The sequence below is a fragment of the Rhyacophila brunnea genome, unplaced genomic scaffold, assembly GCF_057557595.1.
Source record: "Rhyacophila brunnea isolate RB1 unplaced genomic scaffold, BYU_Rbru_1.0 scaffold_34, whole genome shotgun sequence".
Classification (NCBI taxonomy): domain Eukaryota; kingdom Metazoa; phylum Arthropoda; class Insecta; order Trichoptera; family Rhyacophilidae; genus Rhyacophila; species Rhyacophila brunnea.
Window position 1 is genome coordinate 1371893 of NW_028233006.1, and position 14043 is coordinate 1385935.

A 14043-nucleotide genomic window follows, 5' to 3' on the forward strand; every position below is an offset into this window, starting at 1 on the left:
TAAAACATGTTAGATACGTTCTCAGAAGTTTATAAGCTAATAAAATATTAGATTAAAATTCTTTCAAATTAAAAAAAAATATAACAGAGAATGAGGTGTTTAAAACCATAAAAATCATTGTTTGCTTATCGTATATTTAATTTTGTAGCTAATGTAAACATTATATTATTTTTTTTCTGGTTTAAAAAATTAATCAAGAATGTAATGTGCAATATTACTATTTCACCCTGATGTACATGCCTGCTAATTAAACGAAATAGTTGTCGCGGTTGAGTGGTGAAAATATTAGAATTGTAATACGCAATTAAAACAAAAAAAATACTGGTGTTCCGTTGCCAGACTGATAATTAAACCGCCAAGTTGCAAGGGATACTGCAAAAATGCGCCGCAGAACCACAGTAAATGAAAGTTTTGACCATAAAATCACGTTTTAGCATGTAACTGATGAAACTTATCTTAATTTATAACTGTTAATTCTGGTGATCAAAGCCATTATTGATATTATGGTCATCTCGATTTCTGAACGCAAGCACAAGTAATCAAAGCCATTATTGTCGGGATGATGATCTTTTAGAAGTAGAGGCCCGACTGATCTGGTCAACTCAAAACCGTCGTCATTTTTATTGTCTTTTAGGAAATATGCAAAGTTGAACCATATGAAGTTTACTTTTTACCCAAAAATTTTTGTATATACAATATTCGTATAATATAAAATGCAAAAAGCGGCCATCTAAAACAGACTATATATATATTATTTTCCACTAAAAAGTAAGTTTATAAATAAACTTGGTTCTGTAATGCAAGAATATGTGATGAAGATTTATTAAATCTTATATTTGAAATAAAATATTATAAAATTGTTCTGAAAGAATGTAAAGCATTCAAATAGTCTTTTTTATCTTTTCAGTGTATTTCAAATACATTTAAAAATATAAATTTATAATAAACTCTATTTCTTCTCTTCGATATCTATCAAAAAATCTTGTTATAAAAATTCTTTAAAAATTAAACATCCCGTATAATAGAAATTTTTCTATTCATGCTGCATTTTAGCTTTGGTCTGTCATTGATAAATGATACACTACATGATTTAGATAATGATATGCTCCTATGGGATATAAGTTGTAAAATTAATTTTTAAATGTAATTCATAACCTTGTTTTGTGTTTTTTTAAATAATTTTTTTCCCTTAATTTTATATAATTTTCTTTTTGAGCTAACGATGGTCAAGAACTTGACCCTATAAATATTTAGGTATAAATTATCTGGAAAATGTGTAGTAGTTACCCCGTGAAGTTGATTTGAATTTGCATATATATTGATAGGGAACAAATAGTATTTATAAACTTTAAGCATATATTTTGTGATTATAGATATATGGCACAAGTCATTTTATTGAGAACTATAATAATATATGTAAAATTAAAAATAAGTTCTTTAAATTAGAAAAATTTTGTTTTAATATCCTTTAAAAAATATTATGCGTAGAAAACGAAATTTTTCAAGTACTTTCAACTATTATACATCAATAATCTTTCATATATAATCCATCATGTTATTGAATTTTTTTAAATTTTTTACATAATGACCGGCTCCTCTGATCAACAGTTTTGCTCATTTATAGCGCCTGTATAGGTTTCTATTTTTTATACATGACTTAAATTGTGATTCTATAAATATAATTCTTTTCATATAATAAATTATGAATTAATAATAAATCCTTTTTGAATTTACATTCAGGAATAAACTTTTCTGCCATAACCCCTGTTGTTATATTTATCATTTATAAATATTATCTGTTTTTAGCTATTTATTAGCCATAAAAAATAAATAAAATATAATAAATTGCGAAAGATTTAAGTCTGGTGTCAATATCTAAAATCAGAATTTTATTTCTAATTTATGTACTGTTTTTGGCAGTGTTATTTAACAGTTTAAGAAAAAATGTTTATGTAATCACCTAATATCTGATAATTTATTTATTTTAATAAATTTCTGGTAGTAATACAAATAAAAGTACCATTGGTTTAAACAAATTTTTTGGCCTCTTTTATGTATACCTCAATACATTCTATTCATTATTTTATCTTTAAAATATTTTTATTTAATTTACCCTGTGGTTAGTTTTCATACTAGAGAAGGTTTATTAATACTCATAATTTTTTATTAAGAATAATGCTATATGAAAATTCAAAGAATTCTTGCAGAATTAAAATATATAATTATACTTTAAAGTTTCCACCATGCTTCTTTTTTTTATTGGTTCTACTGTATTTGAAAATTATAGCTAAAAGCTACCGTCACAAGGTATGAATTTGTATTAAATGTGTTTTAATCGTAAAATATGTGTGCTTTTAAATCATACGGATGTGTTCAGTTTTGTTTTTTGCGACACAATAATGAAACCGAATCTTTTTTGTAACCCATTTTTAGCGCTAGCTAAGAATTCATGGAGAAATTCTAAAATACTTTCTTGATACTATGCGCCATAGAAGAGTAATAAATTGCCATTTATAGCAAGCGATATTTTCGGATATAAAACATTTTAAGACCTATTCGAATTTGTAATATTTAAATATTTGTTTTGAAATTGTTAGCTTATGTATTGTTTTTTCTTTTTGGAATTTAATAATATTTGAAAGTACCAATTACTTCTATCATGTAAATGTCGGTTCATAAATACAATGTTGTTTTGGTTTAGGGAATAATATTCACTATTTGTTTCCATTTGCATTTATTAATATCGCATGTTTTTATTATGTTAAAGTCTTTCTAATTTAATATTTATGTATTCCGCATTTTCCTGGATAAAAACTAATTTTTCAACTCAAAAATTATCTTTCTGCATAAAGTATCTCTTTAAATTCACAACATCAACATGCGTTTTTCGATTTTTGAGTAGATATATCTTCAAAGATGTTTTTCCACACTAAATTTTGGCTAATTTGACTTATATTTGATGCTAAACAATGCTTATATATAGCCCATTTATATACATTTTTTCTTTTTTTCTATAGAAGCCATCGTAATTTATATTACGTATGTATTATTTTATGTTTTGTCTATAAATTTATTCAAATATTATCATAATGTCAATATTATAATTGTTATCTTGACCATTTTATTCTGGCTTCTGTACACCCTTAAAGAGATTTACAAAAATATTTTGTGGAACTTAATGCTTTCAATCTGACTAATTTACTCTTAATATAACATCCACTTCTTAAAAAACATTTAAATTTGCTCGAAAATATTTCCTGTTTTTTTATCGATTTATTTTTTACTAAAATACAATTTATATAATTCACAAACTCTTTTTTAAGATCACAGAAAATCATTTCTTACAAATAAAAGCTAACTATATAATTATAGACATTATAGGTAGTGTCTCTACAATATTTGGAATTTAAAAGTGAGCACAAAAAGCCTCTACCTTTGAAAAAATATTTTTTAAAACTAAATCTATTTTCTCTTAATATGCAAGTAAAACATATAGATTCGGGATAAACAAAAAAAATAAGTATATAAGTCTAATTATTGGGACAAATAAACCCACATTATTATGGTATGTGGTGTTAAAGAATCCTATAGACAGTTTATATACACTTTTATATTTTAAAGCGTAAATTTGCGGGTTTTTATTTCTTAAAAATCAAATGGTGTAATTTATACACGTAAATTGTCTAACTTAATTCACCTATTCTAATTTCTAAAATAAAAAAAATAATCCTAAAAACAGATTTAGAAAATTAGATCTAGGGTTTTTTCTAGAATTATAAAGATTAAAGTTACAAAGTTGTTGTTTATAGAAATAAAACAATGAATAATAATAGAAGCATCTTGTAAATTATAAATTTAAAATTAATGCTGAAAAATAATTTTACATCAATAATATTTTTTAATTTATCAACAATTTTCTGATGATCAAATTATTTATAAAGTAGATACGATATATTATATATAGGCAAATATTCTACTTTTCAAATAACATATTCTATGAAAAATTTTCGGAAAATGCCATAAATGTTGAAATTTCTTTGGCTAGAAGAGAAAAAATTGTAATTATCACGTATATTGTGGAAGCCAAATCATAAATTCAACCCAAAAAAAAAAATCATATTTTTCCTTGCACTACAAAAAAATAAATATATAGCTAGACTTATTTTTGTTAATCTCTACATAAATTTATAATAAAAAAATATGGGTCGAAACGGTTTTCAGATGGAAAAAAGGCACAAGATATCATATCATCCCATTTAAGGTGTTTTCATTAATATTTTTTATATTATCCAGTACGATGAACAGATTCTGTCTTGATAATTTGAAGAGTTTTAGCAGAGTATCTATTTATTTATGGTCATAAAGATAGTGAACTATGGCATTTGTGATAAACTATCTTTAATATAGAGTCTTTTTACATAAACTATAAAAATATTTGTGAAACACTGCGGTCCTGTAGCCTGTTCTATGAAAGAAAAATTTTTATAATTAATATAAAATAAAACTTTAAAAAAACAACATAATTTGGGCTGGAATAGATTTTTTAAGTTAATTTTTATCTGCCCTTGAAATAGTATCTATTTGCACAAAATTACTTATTTTGTAATTTAAATATACCACTTTTAGCCTCGAAGAATATTTGTATAGATAATTTAGCAATAAAAAAATTCATTTAAAATATATTTGCTCATTTTATGTGAATTCAATACATGTGTAACATATAAAAATTTATAGAAACACAAATTAAGTGTTTAAAAAAAGGTTTTATATTAAATTTGCTATTTGATCTATTACAGTATATTTATTAGGGGTTTTTTGATTTTGATATACACTAAATCTTTCAAGTGAAACTTAGGCTAGCTCTATAGATTTTTACCAATATTACTCATGTAATTTTAATATCAATTATTAATTCAAAAATCTTTATCAATCATATTTTTTATGCATATACTTCTGCTTTGGTTAGCAGATCTAACACCTATTAGTCATGGGATTAGAATTCAATTTACATAACAGTTTAATTTTGGCATTGTAATTTACGTTTTTCTCTTTAAGCTTAACTTATTCGATTCCCATAAACATATTATATACATACTTTTGACTACCTTCACTTCTCTTCCATCTTTTTATTGGATTCTTCTTTTATAAAAACCTACTAGTTCAGGTATTTCTATCAATCCTATAGTTTTAACATATGCCTCGATTGGGTATGTGACTTCGATTATTTCGGATATCCTGTATGATATTGTGTTACAACACCATAAAATGTTACAAAATATGGTTTAATTTTTTTTATACTTGTAAATTAATGACAGATCAGATGGTAGTCAAATCTATTTTTATCAAGGTGATACATTTTTTCTTTTTTTAAATACCAATATTTCTGGTTTGTCACGAGAAGGTTTATACATGGAATTATAAGTATATTTCTGATATTATATGAATTATCAAAGCCAAAGAACCACTAGTAAACAATAAACAAGAATTTTTTTTGTTAATTATGGGTTATAGTGTTGGTAATATGTGTATTGACTGATTTTTAATCTCTTCGTGTGCTTTAATCTATAAAAAACATACAGATATAGATTATTATGTTTTTGTAACCTAAAATGATATTTTAAGTGTTTACCATTCAGCTAATTTTGACTTGTTGAAGCTATGCAAAAAAAAATTCTTTTTTGCCTACGATTATTTATAAATTACCTTGAATACTATTTAATAGGTTAAAGGATGAATTTGTGATTATATATGTACTATTTATAATAAAATAAGTTTGATTGGCTTTTTTTAGAATGTGAAAATATGAAAGCAGATTTTTATCTTGAATAAAAAATTTAAAAACTTATAAAAATAGAATTTTGTATATTAAAACTAGTAAACGAAGCATACAGATTATAAATACTATCAGTTCATTCGATAAAAAAAGTATAATTTTCTTATCTTACCGAAAAAATAAATTGATTTTTAATGTGGTCTTCTATCGCAAAGTTCATGAAATATAGATTAACGTTTTACGGTACTATCTTAATTTCTATTCATAAATTCTGTTATATCTAAATATTTAGCTCATATATGATATTTTCTATTGGTGATGCTGTATTTAATTTAAATTTTTTATAATTATATCTTTTTATTTATCTGGATTCTTTTAAATATACATAATAGATCCTATCCTATAAACTGATTTGATACTTTAACTTTTATCATACTGAAACATTTTTTTTTAAACATAAAATTTCAAAGAATCAACCCTCACGATGAAAATTTTTGAAAAAAAATCAAATGTGGGTATTTAATGCTTTAATTATAAAATATGTTTTCTGTTTTCTATAATATTTTCATAGCCAAATAAAATCTCTTTATTTCTATGACGTTTAAGACTAAACAGACCGAAAAAAACTTAAGGGAAAAACATGATTATATTTGGATATAATTGCATTAATTTTCTGTAATTACGAGTATTTTTATATCAAGAAGGTTAATTTTTCTATTTTTTATTATTTATTTCATGAAAACGATAAGAGGGAATAAGGAACATAAATTGCCACAAATATATTCCAATTTTTTTTATCATTGCCATCGATTGTGTGATTTAGAATAAAAACACAGGTATTTGGGTTTTTTATGAATAATAACATTAGATGCTAAAAAATATTTCATGGTGGCTTCAGATGTGGATGGTTCTCTATAAGTTTGTTATAATTCCATGCACATAAAATAAAATAGAAAATTATTGCGTAAAAATATGGTATTTTTTATTCAGGAATTGATATAAATTGAAAGCCAAAAACAATATTTAATATTAATTAAGACAATAAAGCTTGAATAAAAAAACCATATTTTATATTTAAAATTTTTTATTATTTACTTAGTCTTATGTCTTCCTTAGTGTTATTTAAAATATCAAAAGAATACCCTGTAAATCTTTATGTATTTAAACTGGTTTCTATAATCTTATCATTCATTGTGGCTTCGATAAAAATGTTAGAAAAATTTAGGTGATTTTTTTTATTTCTATGATTAAGCTAACGTGAAAAAAACATTTTTGAATGTATAACATTTTTTTAATTTTCTGCATTTGTCTGTATAATCATATTATTGTCAAAAAAATACACAAATAAGAAATAAATACTTATCGCCGCTATATTTTTAAAAAAATGGTTTGCATATACAATAAAACATAGCCCTAAAACTTAAATTATATTTTAATAAATACATTAAAAATTTAAGTGGTTTACAAGTTTATTACCAATGCTTTTATTTTTTTTACAAATTGTACAGATATTTTGCAAATAAGCTTATGTATAGTTCTTGAAAATGCGATCATCTTTCACATTCTATCAAATATTCGCTGATATTAGTTTCTTATATATTTGCTCTAATTAATAAAAAATATGTGATTTCTTTTTGAATAATTTTATTCATAAATATTAACGTTTTTACTAAATAAGTCATGTAATAAACCTCTTTAATCTACAATGACAAAATATTATTTTTTGAATACTAAAAACCTTAACGGATTCAAATTGACCCTGGAATTCTGTGAATGCATACAAAATACACATATACAAATATGTTTTGAAAGCTCTTATTCCTGAGTTTTTCACTTATTCGGGCTATTCCCACTTCAGAAACAAGTTGGATTTACAGATTTCCGAATCGGTTATTTATAGCGGCACAAAAACTTATAACTTTTATCTTGAGTAAAATATGTCATTTTTATATATATTAAATTTTGAGCGGATTAAACCAGAATCATAAAAACGGATTTAAGGGCAATATTTATCATACACTACAGTGATATTTACATTGTTTTCCATTCAATTTAGTTAAGAACATGTCTATATTCTTATCTTACTGGGAAAATGCGCTGCGTCTAGATGTTTAAAATACCTTTGTGGCTATTTATAGTAAAAATTTGTTGATTTTTTTTAGATAAAAAGCCGAATTTCTTAATATCATCTGCCTAACATACACAATCGCTTTAGTAATATAATATATTTGTTAAAAAATATTTATACACAAAATATTTTGTATATATAATGTTTAAAGATGTGCCTATGCATTAGAATTTGTCATATTTCGCATTTTGTAGGCCAGTTCTTTACGCCAAAAAAAACTATCCAAACAGTATTTTTATACCGTATTATAGAAATAAAAAAGCGTAAACAATCATACAGTTTATATCAAGATTCATAAACGGATATTCATTTTAAAAATAATATACTTTAAGGAATTTAAATTATCAGTAGAATTTCATTTTCAAGTGCGTGTTTGAATTTATTTTTATAGCCATTTAACAAAATACATAACATTCATTTGCAGATGCAAATATCATTAAAGATTTTAAACTATTTATCGCAATATAAGAAATTTAATTATATTTTAAGGGTATTTTATATAAGATGAATTCGTATTGATGGATATTAAATTAAATAAAACAAAAAAAAATATTATTTAATGATTCTTTTTTTTACTTTCCAGATAGAAAATCATGATTGTTATAATATATAAATTGTAATCGGTGATAAATTTTATAAATTTATGATATATGAAGTGTTGATTTTAAAGACAGAGAACGGAAAAAAATTATTGTTTTATAGCAGGCATATATTGAAGTGCCCATCAATCTTCCAGAATATCTTAAGAAAAAAATTTATAAAGTTATGAGATTAAAAACCAGTAATATATAAACGGCCAAACCATATATTTTTTTCGGTATTTAAATAGCGAATACAATTATGCCTATTAAAATGTTAAAAATACATGTTTTTAATAATCTCAAAATGGTTTTTTTATGGATAGTGAAGTGCATTTTATTATTTCGAACAAAAAGCTGTCTGATAAAGAACATAATTTTGCTTAAATAATAATAAAAATCAACATTTTATCTTATATATGTTTTTTTGAAAAGAAACAAGGCATTTATTAAGATGTATTTTGGTTGTTCACGTTCTTTTGCCATTAAAATTCTAATTTATTGGAACGGCTTTTTTTCTTATAAGATTAAATGTTTCTGTCATCATAAAATAATTTTAGGTAATTATCAGCTGACCTTAATTTATCAAAAAATCTTCTATTTTTATATTTTTCTTAGATTAAATAGCATACAATATAAAGGCTATTATACTTCTATAATTTCTAAAATATATTTATTGAATATATAATATACAATTTTTTTTTATTTATGGGTTAAGTTTATTTTTTTTAATTTTATCTATTTAGATGTGGTCAGTCCATTGAGAGTATTGCACAGCTCCTTGATACATCTTTTGATACCTTCCCCTGATCTATCTTCATCAATTGCTTTATATGATTAAAAATTTTTATTTATTCATGGGTTAATTTTCTTTTTATCGATTTTATCTATTTGAACGTGTTCAGCGTGTTAGGAATATTGCACAACTCCTTGATGCATCTTTTGACACCTTCCTCTGATCTATCTTCATCAATTGCTTTTTTATGATTATAAATTTGTTTTAATATATTATTTATAGGTTAATTTCATTTTTTAGTCCATATTTATTCAAATAGTTCATTTATTATAAATAGAAAATTTCGGCAATTATTTCTTATAATCTCATCAACTTTATTTAAAACCTTCCTCCATTATCCTTTCCTTTAAAGGAATGAAAATTCAATTCTTTGTCTCTATCTTATTATTTTTACATATTCTTCCTGCTTATATCGGCGTCCTCAACTCTTTACTATGCTATTTTTATGTATTTTATAAACATACTTATTCAACTTATAATATATGATGCTATTGTTGTTCTACCTTTCTAAAAAGTTGTGATTTTATTTGCTAGTAAGTCATATTCTATTCTAATTCCACTTAAAACTCAGTCTGATTATCGATGTACATATTTCCCCACATTGTATAATTGGATCTATCTTTTTATTATACACGAGAATATCTTGTGACACATTTAATATTTTTGTCCATTTTGAGTACACACTATTATTGTTGCTAGTTTGTTTTATATAAATTCTTACGCTCTTTTTCAATATTAAATGGTATTTATAGGTCAAGTTTCTTCAATTCAGCTATTTCTTTTCCCCAAAATGTAAATATCAAACAGGTGGTAGTGTATGAATCCTTAATGCATTCTTTATCGTCTTCCAGTATTAATTCTTTTAGTCAGTGCTTCTTCTCGTAAATGATATGAGCTCAAGCGTCTTGCGGAGTATGTGATCTTGAATGCGGGTCTCTACTTTTTATGGGTTTGATAATATGCATCTTTTTATTCAGGCGTTAATTTTGTTATTGTAATTTTAGATTTTCTCTACAAGATAATGTGATCGATTTATCGTGGACACATCATATCTATAGTCTTAACTATATCCTTATTAATATAAATAACTTATTTTCATTTAGATTAAATCTTTTCTTGGTTAATTTGATTGTTTGTTATTTAAATTTGTAAATCAAAACTTATGATTTATTTGTACAACATACATGTTATTTAAAATAGTCTCATCATTATTACAATTTTGTTCTATTAATCTTTTTCTTTTAGAATTTAAAATGTACACTAAGTATTTTATTTATGGGTTGATTTAGTTTTTTGTTATTTAAATTTGTAAATCAAAACTTATGATTTATTTGTACAACATGCATATTATTTAAAATAGTCTCATCATTATTACAATTTTGTTCTATTAATCTTCTTCTTTTAGAATTTATAATGCACTTAAAGTTTTTTATTGATGGGTTAATTTACTTTTTTGTTATTTAAATTGTTCATCTAAACTTATGACCTATATTTACAAAATGTTTAATACAAAGTCTCATGATCTTTAATTTATTATTGATTAAGAGAAAGAAATGCGTATAAGGTTTTTATTATATAGACATTATTTTTTTTTCTTCATAATATTTTATGTATTTTATTTAAATAAAACAATATAAAATTATTTATTAAGTTTTGGAGGAGTAGAAGCTGGTTTTTTTAAGTTGGATGTATCATTTTTAGGTCTTGGTTTTAATACTTGAAATGAGCATACTAAATTTGCGTCTACATTCATGATAGCCCCCGCGTTATTCCATTCGTTTACATAATTTGGAGCACTAAATACAGTAACGAGTCCTCTATTAGCAAAGAATTGGTATCCTTCTTCGACAACTTGGTGTGCTCTACAAATGAGGTCTATGTCATGTTTTTCTAAAAATTCTTCGACGACATCTGGACCAAATGTAAATGATACGCCTCTGTCGTTTTCGGCCCACCCCTTTATATCTTCTGGATCACTCCATAATAAATCACATAAAAGACCATCATCTGGAATCTCAGTAGGTCGTTGAATTTTCAAAATCTGATCAAAATTATCGAGTTCTGGACTTATGCCACCATGCATGCAAAAGATTCTTTTAGAAACAAGTGCACAGATTGGCAAATGATTAAAAACATCAATAAAGGATTTCCATATTTTTATATCGTATCTTCTCTTGCATTCATCAAAAAAACCATATAATCTATTGATAGTAGCTGATTCGTGATTGCCTCGTAATAAAAAAAATGTATCGGGATATTTTATTTTGTAAGCAAAAAGAAGACAAATAGTTTCTATACTTTGCTTTCCACGATCGACGTAGTCACCTAAAAAAAGATATGATACCTTTGGCGGAAACCCACCATATTCAAATAGTTTAAGAAGATCTGGAAATTGACCATGAATATCGCCACATATTTTTACTGGTGGTTTGATATCAAGAAGAATTGGTTGTTTCGAAAAAATTTCTTTTGACTTGGTACATAAAAATCGAATTTCGGCTTCGGCTAGAACTACAACTCTGTAAGCCTTTTGGTTCAAGGGCGATGTTAGCCGTGTTATAATATTATCTATATCAATTTCCATCGAGGGTTAAAAAATAAAGAATAAGATCTGCATATATACAAGGATTATATATATAATTTTATTAAGGGCTGTAGAAATCCAATATTAGAGAATTATTAACATCATAAGGAATAGCATATCAATAACTGTATGGAATCCGGTCATAAATAAACATAAAATAATTTAGGATTATCTATAAAATTAACAGCTGTATAATATCAAAACATAAAATAATTAAGGATTGTTTTTATAATTAACAGCTGTATAATATCAAAGCATAAAATAATTTAGGATTATTTATAAAATTAAAGGCGTCTAATATCTGAAAATAAATAGACATGAAATAATTGGAAAATAATACTATTAGAAAATAGAAGAAGTTCTAAAAACTAAAATATAAAAATTAATATCAGATAATTTACCAACGGTGGTGAGAAATTAGATTTAAAAAATAGTTATAAAATACTCTTTTGAAAGTAGTATAATATATATGCATAAAATTATAATAAATAAAAGTATACAAACTTAAAGCTATAATAAATAAAAGTATACAAACATAAAATTATAATAAATAAAAGTATACAAATAAAATAATTATAATATTATTATATCAAGGCTTAAAATAATAATAAATATAAGTCAAAAGATAAAATAATCATTTTATACCTTTTTAAGGGTAGTATAATTTATAGGTATAAAATATTTTTATGTATAAGCTTAATTTATAGTTATAATTTTAGTTTTTGTTCTCGAGCACAACTTACTTGATTCCCTGCCCGCACAACGTATTTATACTTTCGGTTATCCTCTCCTCTCCATAGTCTTCTTCAATACCTCTCCTCCTTTCGAGACCTATTAATTCAAGGGTTTTTCTCAATCCCAAAGTTCGATTATATACCTCGATCTGATCCGAGACATCTAGGTTCCTATGGGTGCCTTTTTCAGGGTATAAAACAATAAATAAAAGTCAAAAGATAAATTAATTATAATATTATTATATCGAGAACATAAAATAATAATAAATAAAAGTCAAAATATAAAATATAAAATAATATTATTACATCGAGAGCATAAAATAATAATAAATAAAAGTCAAAATATAAAATAATTTTAATATTATTATATCGAGAGCATAAAATAATAATAAATAAAAGACATAAAAATTATATTTATTCTAAATTCAAAAATAATTATAATATTACAAATTGAGGCTAGTAAATATTAAATAACACCAATTTAACAGTTAATAGCCTTTTTAAGATAAAATGATTGAAATTTTATGTCTATATGAATACTATAATACAACCAAAATAAATATTAAGTCATTTTTGTGGTATAGGCAAATGATGCTGATCATGAAGATGAGTAAATATCAGATACGTGATCTATGAAAATCAAGAACAATGCTTGCAAAGCGGCTAAAAAAATCCAGATTTTCTCTGTTTGAATTCTCTCAATGTAAAAATTTGTTATTTGGGTAAAAAAAGATTAAGATTTAAAAAGTAACTTTTATGAAAATTATCAATATATTTTATAAAATAAAAAGAATAAAACTCGTTCAATCTAATTTTCGGCTCTTGTGGGTTTTTAATCGTTTTAATAAATTTAATATTTATTATGACTCAAAAAAAACTAAGCCACAAATAACATCATGGTATATATAAGCTATTGAATTAAGGAAAACTCTTGAAGTAATAGGTATTGAAAATAGCAGAGGTAACAAAGAAGATATAAGAGGAGTAGTTTGAATCCGTGTGTTAGATATGATGTGTCCACGTGAAATCATTCAATTCATTTTCGAAGATCATTCTACATTACACTAGAAGCATACCCATAAATAAAAATAAACATTTCTTTTACAGATAAAAAACAAAGAAAGACAAGTTCTGTTTATTCTTATTTAATATTTATATAAAATATCGAGATAACGTATAACTGTAAGTAGTTTAGATTCAAAACAAAATCATTATGCTCAACTTCTTAATTACGAAAATTATTTCATGCACTTTTTCCATTTTAACCTGACAAAAACTATTTTTATATTTATTTAATGAAAAAATGAAATTCAAATTATCGAAGATTAAAGTATCATGTATAGTTAAAAAAAATAACTACATGCATAAGCCATATGCCACAAAGATTCTATTAAAAATTGACAATATTATGGTGTTTTACTTGATTTAAGTAAAATTATATAACACTTTC

The 14043-nt window shown here is 24.2% G+C and overlaps 1 pseudogene; it reads right to left on the reverse strand.

Moving 5' to 3' along the window:
* Positions 1-10914: 10914 nt before the first annotated feature.
* LOC147067680 (uncharacterized) lies at positions 10915-11859 on the reverse strand (annotated as a pseudogene).
* Positions 11860-14043: the final 2184 nt, after the last annotated feature.